This window comes from Dipodomys merriami, unplaced genomic scaffold (genome assembly GCF_024711535.1).
Source record: "Dipodomys merriami isolate MVZ:Mamm:240054 unplaced genomic scaffold, mDipMer1.0.p SCAF_5, whole genome shotgun sequence".
Classification (NCBI taxonomy): domain Eukaryota; kingdom Metazoa; phylum Chordata; class Mammalia; order Rodentia; family Heteromyidae; genus Dipodomys; species Dipodomys merriami.
In genome coordinates this window covers 58253919-58265958 of record NW_027206068.1, presented here as the reverse complement: position 1 = coordinate 58265958, position 12040 = coordinate 58253919, and the positions used below count along the sequence as shown (strand labels likewise).

The 12040-nt window shown below is 35.2% G+C and overlaps 1 protein-coding gene across 4 annotated transcripts in view; it reads left to right on the top strand.

The window, feature by feature from the left end:
• The window catches only part of Grm8 (glutamate metabotropic receptor 8), a 716785-nt gene that overhangs the window by 479015 nt on the left and 225730 nt on the right, over positions 1–12040 (top strand). The gene's annotated exons all lie outside the window — the stretch shown is intronic.

Here is a 12040-nt window from a genome sequence, read left to right as displayed (position 1 = left end):
GTTTCTGTGTCATCTTTCCTTGTATTTTTTTCCTAATGATTTCTTTCCTTGAGCTTTTCTTCGATGGCTGGGAAAGGAGCTAAGTACGAGACAGTGAAGATGGAATTTTCCTAGTGTAGAAGCAAGCAATATTGCTTTTGTCATGGTGACAAGAAACTGATACAGAATATGCTGGGTTCTCAGTACTTAGCAGAGCACTGTGGAACTGCCTGTCTGAAGTGATGGAATTAGTGAATACTGCTATTCTTTCATCTGAGTTGTAATGGCTGCTGCCCATGACTTTGGCCATTATTTTCAAATGAAATGATAGAGTGCTGTGAGCTGTCTCGTTCTTTGGGCCTGGCTGTAATCCACACAGCGGACATGCTCTGAGTCACACCCAGGGCTGTGCTGTCTATCACAATGCACTCCTGCGACCTCAGCTGCCAGCTCTTCTCAAAACAGCACAAGGTCATCCTCAATTTAGAATTCAAGTGGAAACTTCTTTTGCTGTTCCTCCTGCCTGCCCCGCCCCCCCCTACACCCCTCCCTCCAGGCCACAGAAGGCAGAATTCCATTTACATTCAACTCAAAATATCTTTCGCTCTAGCAGGAGTTTTGAAAAGTATTATATAACATTAATTCTTTTGTTAATGTAAGCGCTTAAGGGGGAGTTTAAAAATAATTTTCATGCAGTTATCAAACAGAGCAGAAGAGGATCATTCCAGGGCTAAGTTATTTACTGTAACTGTGAGGTTGGGAAACTTTTCATGGATCCAAAGGTGCTAGAAAATGGGATGAAGAGTGCAAATGAGTAAATTTCTTTAATAATGAAAGCTCTTCCTCAGATAGGAAATCTTACGAAGATGCACCAGATGCAAACATTGGAAAAGGTGATTCACTAATTTTACTTTTTATCTTAACCACAGATCGAAGCTTATGACTTCAATTAGTATATTATCCTGTAATATAATGGAGCTATTATGGACTGTTAAAAGAGTACCTTAATGTGTAATGGCTATTAAGACAATTTGCCTTTAGTGTCCGATGAACTCTGAGCTCTTCTGGCTACTTTTTATAGACTTGTCTCTTACAATATCCAAGTACCATTGCTGTGCTTGCCTTTAGGACTTATTCTTTCTAGAATGGGCTGCTTTCACTCTACTGTATGGACTGAGAAGCAAACATAGCATTTTGTTACTTTAGTCAAGAGATATTTATCAAGCATACAGATTGTGATCAGCATAAAGATATATAGCTGTCTGTACGACATCTTTTATAACATTTCTGTATTGTAAAGATGCTGTACAGAGGGTTTACAGTTACGTGAGTAAGGGGATGCGTACACATCTTTCTTCACTTGTTCTCCCACGATTCCTTTCCTCCTTCAGCCCCCTCGCTCCTCCCTCCTTCCCCCCCACCCCTTCCAAAGTTGTAAAGTTGAATTCCAAGGTACTGTCTTGTGGATATCATTGTGCAATGGATAATCCTGTGTCCTTGTTTCAGCATTTTGTTGTTCCCTTTCTAACATATTTATAAGAAGATTTCTTTGTTGCTTTGTATGTCCCTCCCCCATGGTATAACCCCTGCTCTCATTGTATTTGATGTTGGTATAATTTGTGGAGAGGAAGGGCAAAAACAAATCATTTAACTAGGGATACAGGTGAACCCATTGCAACAATGAGATGTACAAGTTGTTATGTCGAAAAATGAACTTTACAACTTTGGCCGGGGAAGGGGTGGACGGGAGGGTGGGTGGGAGATGGAAAGGGATGGGAAGGGGAAACAAAGGAGGAGGCAACAATGCTTGATAAGAAGTGTACTCATTATCTTGCCCATGTAATTGTAACCCCTCTGTATGGTATTTTCACAATAAAATAAAAGAATAAAAAAAAGAAAATAGATAAAACAATCCTGGGCTTAGAGTTTCTTGGAGACTTAGAAGACACCCAAAACTATAATTATGTAATCTAGTGCTAAATGAGAAGATATTCATTGGAATTAGAATTTACAATAGGGGAACTTCTCTAGGGTAATTTCTCTAATCTAGGGGAATTTATCATTTGTAATAGGGGAAGTTTCTAATCTAGAGAATTAGATATGAATAAACTTTGGAGGGGACAGGTGTCTAAAAAGATAGGGATGCAGAAACATAGCAAAACTATGTTAATACATATGACTGTATCCAAAGGAGGCCATGGAAAATACATGATTTCAGTGTATAAACTTGAAAGAGAACTTCTCTGAGCTTACTAGAGTTTTATTTTATGAGTCTTGAGACTTATCTGGAGTCCTTTAGCTGATTGTACAGGACAAAAGGCCTGAAAAGGAACAAATAATCATGTGATAAAAAATTCTCTTGATTTTTAATAATTTTCAGGATGTTCATGATTTTCATTTCATTATTGGTTTCTCTATTAATATTCTGCCATTATCAATACCTTTATGATGAAAAGAGAGGGATGTTCAAATAGAAATAAGACTTCAGAAGTATTAAATGAGGGAGACACAAATAAAGTAACACAAAGGATTCTGTTCATTCTGAGCCTTGCAATTAATCATGGAATAAGGGGAACTGCAAGGAAAATTATGCAATAGGAATACGTCCATCTATATTTCAAGATACAATGAATGCTCTTGGAAATTATCTTCAAAAGGAAGACATTCTATGGAATGTTGACACTGAAATAAGCAATAAAAATATTTAACAAAATTGCAACAAGACTAAAGCCTTCTCACTTGCTGTTTTGCATGTGTACTCACAATCAAGGCTAAGAAAGTCACACCAAAGTTATCACACCAAAGGGTAGTCCATTAAAAGGTAGTTTCTGGATGCATGAGGATATTCTCCTTGATGCAGATTTACAAACTTTTGCTGATGATATGGGATGGTACCCCAGGCTGCAAAGAATTCAAGAAGATCATCGTTATTATATTTCATTATGCTCTGCTTAAAAAAACCCCCACAACATCCTACTTATAAAACTAACAGCTCAGTCATTTAAACTAAGAACTGGGTTGAATGAGTTTGCATCATCTTGGCCAACCCATTTTTCTTAGTCTTATTTGCTAGTCTTAGAGGTGCCTTGAAGCTGTTTGGTTTTCTCTTCCAATGAACACTTACACGTTGTTGTTGTTGTTGTTTTGGTGGGAGCTTCACAAGCTGTAAATAGATGTTTAGAATGTGTGTTCTGTTGGGAATTTAGAAACTGTAACTTAGTGGTTAATTGGAGCGTCTGGCGAGGTTATATTGGTGATGGTTTGGGTTCTCATGTAGTGGAACAGCTCAAGGGCTGAGTACAAGGAGGACATTGGCCACATCAAGTAAACTTTAGGACAAGCATTTAAAAACCTGAAGTGTTCAAAGCTCCTTATTGTATACAACAAATCATATACTATCAGGGTTTTAGTAAAGCATAGCTATTAGCAATTGTTAAAAAAAAGGAGTTGTACAGGGCAATGTACAGGGAAGCCTTCAAGATTTACTGTCAGGATCACTGAGCTACAAAAATGTTCTCTTAAGTAATTAACAAAAATGAGAACCATTTCCTGGACTCATTTAGTAATGCCCAGTTTAATATTGGGTAATGACTGGCCCCCAATTTAATTTCTATGTAGATAACAGTGTCATTAAACTGTTTCTTTTATTAATGGTATTAATATTGGGATGCATTTTTTGTGAGTCCATTTTAGTTTGAGATAGTAACACCATAGCATCAATTTGGAGGAAGACTCTTCTGGCTTAAAGAACCTGGGATGCAGTACTCCCTAAATCACTGAACATGACTCGGACAAATTTACATGTAAAATTTAATCTTCCTGAAACTGTAACTGGGAGTTTTAACATGTGCTACTTGAACAACATTAAAAAAAACATTCCCCAGAATATTGTTTAATTGTCAGTGTAAAGAACATAAATGATTAGTGCTTCAGTACAAAATTATATTACAAATGACTACTAAAAGGTAAAATATTTAATCATATTACTCAAATAAGGAGTACTAGTTCACATCAAGAGCATGAGTTACACTAGTAGTTTGATTGATTTTAATAAACTGATTTTTTTTCACTGCTGGAAATTTTTACCTAAGCAATCTCCTGAATCTGTGTTATAAGCACAGACTCAGAATCATGGCATATCTAGATGGATTCAGATCTTCCTTCCAAGTTTAGTTGATCTTTTCTCTATTTGGGAAGCCAAGAAAATAAAGCATTGTCTATTAGGATTACTTTTTTATGTTACTACTTGAACAAAATGCTATTTCTATAAATTTTTTAAGTCTTAAGATTTATCAAAAAGAAAACATAAAATAAAGAAAAGGAGTTCAGATAGTTTAGAAACCTGGGCAACTATGTCAATTCCTTACTTTCAAGCAATGAAATATTAATACTGTACAGCTTGTTTAGAATCAAAGATTTTTCTGTTGCTCTGAGAACCTTCTTTATTATCATAAAGAAAAAAATGTCAGAATTCAAGAGATATCTCATAATTTCTGTAAGTATATTCCTATTACTACATTCCATTAGCTGTGATAATGTTAGGGACAAATCCAGACACAGTGATATATTAATCAGGATTCTTTGACTATATGTAAATATAACTAAGTTAAGTTTGCTTAATTAATCTAGCATAAATAATTTATGAACATATCTTATAGCAGAATATAGAATGATCTAAAGAAGAACCAGTAACAAAGAAACAAAACTTGTCAAAAACCTAAATATCCTTGTCTGTCTGCACTGTCTGATTCTTTTTGTATTGATTTTCTCTACGTGAACTTCATAATAATGCACATGACCATCCTACATTGCTAATATTGTACTATTCTTGGCTCTGGACATTTGCTGAGACCAAGAAACTGAAACTTAGTTTAAAAATATATTAATGTATATTAAAAATGTAAATAATATATATCTAATCTATGTTCCAGTTTCTTGTAAGCTTGAGTATTATCAAAGTTAGATTAAAAGTCAAATCTATTCTGAGTTATCAGTGACTCAAAAATCAAAATGATCTTTGTTCCAGGAACAAAATTCTTTGTCATGGAATGTTTCTTTATAATAAAGAAGCTATTTCAAAAATTTCTTTAAGTAGGCTTATAATGTATATCATGTATATACATGTATATCCATGTATATAAAACAATCGTGTATATAAAACAATCATGTATATAAAACAATGGGATAAATGATATGCAAGTCCAAGAAAGAGTTGAAATAGGAACACATGGGCTCAATAATTGAGGACTGAGGGCTGACTTTGCTCTAAATTTGATTACTTGCCCAGGATTACAAATTCCTAATCTTAGGAAAGTAACCTGATTTCCCTAAATATTTGCTGCTTTATCTATAAAACTGAAGTTCTGTCTATCTAAATATCTACCTATCTCTCCATTCATCTATCATATATTAGAGAAATTTGATGTAATTTTGGATATGTAATTGAGATTTACAGATAGACATATATATGATGTATATGTGTATACTTCCCTTGGCATCTAGTTTCAGTATAAAACAATGATACTTAGAAGGTGTTTAATGAAGACATACAAACCATACAATAAATGTAGACTATTTAATCAGTAGAAATATAATGAAGTGAGTATTGGTCCATCTGGCAATGATGATACAATGTGTGGCACAAGACTGAGGGCTTGAGAATCTTTAGGAAGACAAACCTACAAGACACTGAATTTGAGCACCAATAGTGGAAGTGAAGACAAGGCAGACATTGGGGAGGAAACGTCTGCCATGACACGGATCAAAAGATTTTCCCAGAAGTCTTAGCCACTTGGATGAGATATAATGGCTTTACATTGTTGCATGGCATGGAAAAGTACATTAAAGCTAAGATAGTCATGTATTCTGTCTAGAGCAGTTCAAATGGGGCTCTTTCTCTCCTTTTTCTCTCTCTTTCAAAATTATGTACAGTTTTTGAACTAAAGAAAGGTACGTAATGGAATAGCTCCCATGTTATTAGGGGCAATTAGTTTCTGGTGATATTTCACTTCAAAAAGAGTCTACCCGAAAATTAGAATGGAGCCCTGATTATTTTTCTCTTTAAGGCTATTAACTCTTATAATTACATTAAGCTTTAATCACAAAGTTAGTTTGAAAGTGTGGGATATGAATACAAAAATTCTTTTTAATTCTGGTGGCTAATCATTATGCCAGGGACTTTTGGCTTTCTTTGTCTTTTGTTTGTGCTGAAAAACTATGACTATAAAATAACTTTTCTTTTGAACCACTTGTCTGTAGCTAAATGAAAAATTCCCAAGTTTTAATTCTTTTCAAGAAGTTTGTGGGTACCGAGATTGTGTCACACACATTCATTACTGAACACTTTCTATTGGAATTGTGCCATGTGTAATTTTCCTTCCTTCATCTTTTGCCTCTTTTCCTTCCTTCATTTCTCTTTATATCTGCAACTTCTTTCCCTTTTTTCCTGTTCCTCTTTCGTTGGGCTACTTCTTTGAGTTTTCTTGCGATCATCAAATGGCCAAGAGTTTCAGCTTTTGAGAAGTATCCTTAGACTTGAGACTGGATAAACCAGTTAAACTTCATAAGCCTTTCTCTCCTTAGCACTGGATGGAAATAATGAGTAGAATGGCCTTAAAGTGTTACGTGAGCATTTAGTGAGCTAAGTCTTGCTTAAGGGCTCCAGGTGAGGTCTGAACACTGTGAATAATCAATAAATAGTAGCTATTATTATTTTTATTCCTGCCCCCTGAAAATAATAAATCCTCTGAATTTCAAGCAGCCATACATAAGCTCCTCAAAGTACAACCCCTCCCTACATGCCTCATATTGCAAAGCACCTGATAAATCCTCTACAATTCAAAATGTGTCAATTTATTATTTCTTCCAGCTTTTATTCATTCTTTTCTCAAGATTGCTTAGGCTGCTTTCTAGGTTACCTTTTCTCTTCCTGTTGCAGTCACTTTCTGAACTTTTCATTTATTATTAGTACCTTGGAGTGAGATAAGAAAATAAGGGACACAAATTCCATATTAATCTTTTTTTTTCCCCCTAGAGTAAAATGGCAGGACAGGTAGGGAGCTGGAGGCTGTTGCTTGTTGTGGTATTCAGGAAATGTGCACTAGAATACAATGTAGTTCCCCTGTTAGGATCTCATTGGAAGGTCAATCAGAGACTGGAAAAAAATCTGTGTAAAGAATTTAACTAGATCTCACTGGTCAGACCCAATGCAGACAGAGAAAATGTGAGCCAGTACACAATCCTATTTATTTTTTAGAAGACTCAACTCCACGTCATAGAACTGGCTAAAACTCATAAGCTCTATCCCTTTTCAAAATAGTCCAAATAGAGATGTAAAATAAATATTTTTGGCAGTAAAAACATTCTGAGCGTGGAACAGTACTTCCAAAGGGCCATTCCTCTAAGCTTCCTGAAGCACTCTTAACTTCCTTTGTGTTCCTCTCTGCTCTCTCTTATGAAACTTAGGTGTTTCTTGGATTTTATATGCCCCTCATCTCTAACTCCTTTTTTTGCTTCACTGAAAACCTAAGGTAATGAAAAACCATTGACTTCACTTTTCCTTACTTTAAAAGATATGTATAGAGCTCAATAAATTCTCTTAAACTGATAACACTAAGTCAGAATTCAGGACAGTATCACTCCGCATCCAGAACATAGAACCTAATCCCCAACTCTCCTGTTCCCTTTTATCCCAATAGCTTCTCTTCAAAAAGTCACTGTCCATATTGTTAATAGCCAGGATGGCTTGCTTTTGTATTTAAACAGATGAAGTTGCTTTTATGTCTGACTTCATATCACTGCAGTTTTTGATAAAGAAGAAAGAAAGCACATTTAAACTATCACCTTTCTCTATTAATGTTAGATTCAATTATGTAAATTTACTTTGTTAGATATTCAGTATTTAATTTTTAAAGCCCAATGAATTATTTCATGCAGTCTAACCTTTAATAATTATTAATGAAGTTTAAGTATATAAAGAATTAAATTTTTACTTCAATGCCTGCAATTTTCTTTGAAAGTGATAAAGAAAAATACTTCCTTCATGAACTTTTTTATCTTGAGCATGTTCCTATAATTATTAAGTAATAGATCTTAGTTTTTAGAGACATTTTTAGTTTTACAAAAAGTGGAGTGGAAGGTCCAGGAGTTGCAGTAGTTTATATTGGGGTTTATCACATATGTATATAATGTATACATATGTCTTGGTATTCCAAAAATGTACACTGTCAGTACTCACCAATATATCATACATAATTATTTCAATACTCTAAAATCCTCTGCATCACACATATCCAGAGAGATTTACCTCTCTCCAATCCCTGGCAATCACTTACCTTTTGTTTCCATAATTTTCCCTTTTATAGATTGTCAAATTTGGAATTCTACAATGTATAGCCTTTTCACATTGATTTCTTTCACTAAGATAACATACACAACACACACACAGACATGGGCTCTCTATGTGTTTTTTATGGCTGAGAAGTTTCTTTCTAGCATAAAATATTCTATTATGAGTATACCAGAATTTATTAGTTCACATTCTAAAGGGCATTTGGGGACATTTTGGTTGTTTCTACACTTGGACAATAGTAAGTAATGCTATAATAAAGATCCATGTTCAGTTGTACATTTTAAACCTCTTTGTATAAAGACGAAGGAGCTTGATTGCTGGACCATACAATGAAAGTGTGATTTTTTTCATTTGAAATTGCCAAACTCTTCCAAAGTGCTGTTGCCATTTGCATAATTGTCAGCAGTGAGTTACGGTCCTGTTACAGTTTTGGTAGCATTTTAGTGTTTTCACTATTTGAGTTCTTTCCATTCTAGTAAGTGAGTCATTGTATTACACTATTGTTTTAATTTTCAGTCACCTAATAACTAATGAGGAGTATGTTTTCATGTCGTTATTTGTCATCTGAATATCTTTCTTTGTTCATGTCTGGTGTTCAATTCTCAGTCAGGTTGTTTTATGTTAAGAACTTTTGAGGTTCATTTTATATTTTGAATAGCTGTCTTTTGTCAGATGCTTTTTTCTAATTATTTTGTTTTATTTTTTATTAACTTACTTCATTGTTACTGTGGAGGTGATATGCAGAGGGATTACAATTACATGTGTCAGGTAATAAGTACATTTTCTTTCGTCAGTATCTTCTGTCCCTCATTCTCTCCCAGTCCCTCCCTCCCATCTCCACCCAGGAGTTGCATAGTTCACTTTCACCAGTGTCCAGTGAGCTCCACTACTGAACTTTTTCACTGTTTTTCTCTCAATATCAGATTTTTTTGTAAATATTTTGTCCCAATACATGGCTTATTTTCAGATTTCCCTGAGCTCTTTCAAAGAGCAGTTTTTCCTTTTAATGAGCTCCAGTTTACCAGGTATCTCCTTCCTAGATCAAGCCATTCAAGTCTAATATTCATTTTGAGCATACTTGTGAGGTTATCAGGTCTATGTGGATTCATTTTCTTTTCTGGCATGTGAACATTCAGATGTTCAAGTACCATTCATTTCCTAAATAAACCCTCTAGGTTTATTTTTTGCTTTTATAAATTTGTTATTATAAAGGTGCTGTACAGAGCGGTTAGAGTTACATAAGTCAGATAATGAGTACATTTCTTTTGTACAATGTCATTCCTTCCCTCATTCAAACCTAGAAGTTTTGTCTCAGTATTGCCACAGGCTAACATAAAGGTTCTAGAATCATATATATATATATATAATCTGGGCAATTAATTCTCGAAAATGGTTTCAGGTAACTAGTCAAAGGAAATTTGATCATACTCATCTGTGAAAAGTATAGGCAAAAATTCCATGAAGCTAGACTATACTTGTGTGTGTGTGTGTGCTAGAATATACTTGTGTGTGTGTGGTGTGTGTGTGTGTGTGTGTGTGTGTGTGTGTGTGTGTGTGTGTGTGTGTGTGAGAGAGAGAGAGAGAGAGAGAGAGAGAGAGAGAGAGAGAGAGAGAGAGAGAGAGAGAGAGAGAGAGAGAGAGAGAGAGAGAGAGAAAGAGAGGATGTGTAATTGTTTTGTGGCTGTTGGGACTGGAAGGACATGAGTGTGTGATGAGGTAAATGAAAACCAGTAAGTTTGAGTTGAGAAACTTCCTAGTGAAAATAAACAGCATGTATAAGACACACTGTCTGGATGCAAGGCATTTGACTAATGCATACAGATGTGTGATGTATCTCAAGTACATTTCATCTTCCAAGAGGTAACATTCTCCATATTCCTTCACATATAAATCAACATGATAAAAAAATACTCCTGATTGCCTGAGTCCAGCAGTCTTTCTTCTGGGCACTAAAGAGAAGGAAATTATAGTGTTCAAACTCATTCTCTATGACTCTTCCAAAGTACCAAAGACAAGTGTATAGTTGGCCAACTATACAGATACATGTCATACTTTCATTTTGCCAAAGAGAAAACCACATTTGCTTTTCCCACTTAGTTGTTAATGACAGAAAGTCACACTTGTTACCAACTCTGGAGTCAATACAGAATAAAGTCTCGGATACTAAAGTGGGCTGTTAATAAAACCATCCTGTTCTTGAGGGCACTCCACTCCTAGTCCCACATTCTCATTTTCCTATTCCATCTTCATCTTCTGAAATGACATCATCCATTTCAAAACCAGCTTGAATCTGACATTATAGAAAATTTGGCACATAGAAAATTTAAGTAAGAAGTAGTTGAGGATAACTTTCTAACCCCAGGTAAACTTCAGTCAACCATACATAGGGCAGAAGATGGCATGGGGTGTGGGAATGAAATGGTTTTCCTCCTGCTATGGTCTGTACTTAACTAGTATATCTGGATGAGAAAGCTTTTTTTCCCTTCTTAAAATTTATCTGCACAGGCATCAACTATCAGATATGGTTAAAAGATAATGAAAATTTTATTGCCATATTTGAATAATATTCTTTTTATACTTTTACAGGTTGAGTGCTTCATTGCTTTGTAGCATCTGAGCCTCCAAGGGGATTGAACATACAAAATTTAAATAATGCTACCTTGGACAGTGATATGCTAATGTGTGAATGAACAAATATCATTTTATGTTGATTTGTTTGTTCTTTTAACATCACTTAAAACCATCGTTTGGCCTTAGAATATAATAACAATGTGCTTCATTGGTACTGAAGCAGAAAATAACCAGTCCGTGATTTTTCTAGCAGCTTCTACAACACAAAGTGCTTATGAAATTAAAACACATTAAGCAAACCAATGATGGTTTCGGTGAAGTAGCTTTAGGTCTTGAATCGGATCTGAATAAAGAGCAAATCCTGAAACAAAAGCTTTAGAGTTTACTAGGGAAGGTTTGCAAATACACACTATGCATCTGTATAACTCTTGACAAAGAAAGAGACAAATAAAGAGAGGTGTGGAAAGGCAGGATATATCTCCTGGCCAATGTCATGATAAATCTTCCTTTCTTCCTTTCCTCTCCCCTCTCCTTCCTTTCCCTTTTCCCTCCCCATCTCCTTCCATCCCTCCTCTATGTAGCTCAGGCTGATCTCAAACGTGGGATCTTCTACCCTCAGGCCTCATAGTGTTGGAATGATAGTCATGTGTCAACATGGCTACATTGGATGAGGTTTCTTATTAGGTGAAAGTTGAATTTTTGAATGCTTCATGTCTGTGTACAGCAACTGGGGGTAAATCCAATGACATTTTAGCTGCTGTAAATTTTTAAAATATATTTTATTATCTTTAGGTGTGTGTACAAAGAAGCTGCCATTCAACAAAATGGTTTATGAATGCAATGCATCCTGATGAACGTCACTCCGTCACCCTCTCCCCCTTCCTCTCTACCTCAACTCTTCTCTCAATTCTCTTAATTTTGTAGGATATCCATTGAGTTCTTGACTATATTCTCCCCCCACATTTCCTCTCTTCATTTGTGTTAACCTTTGGCTGGTATTTATAGAAAATATTTCGGAGCCATTACTATTACAACAACAACAACAACTACTACTACTACTATTATTGCATCTTAAGAACAGACTAACAATTTTTTATATGCTTTTTGGGGGGGGGTCTGGTCGTGGAGTCTGAACTCTGG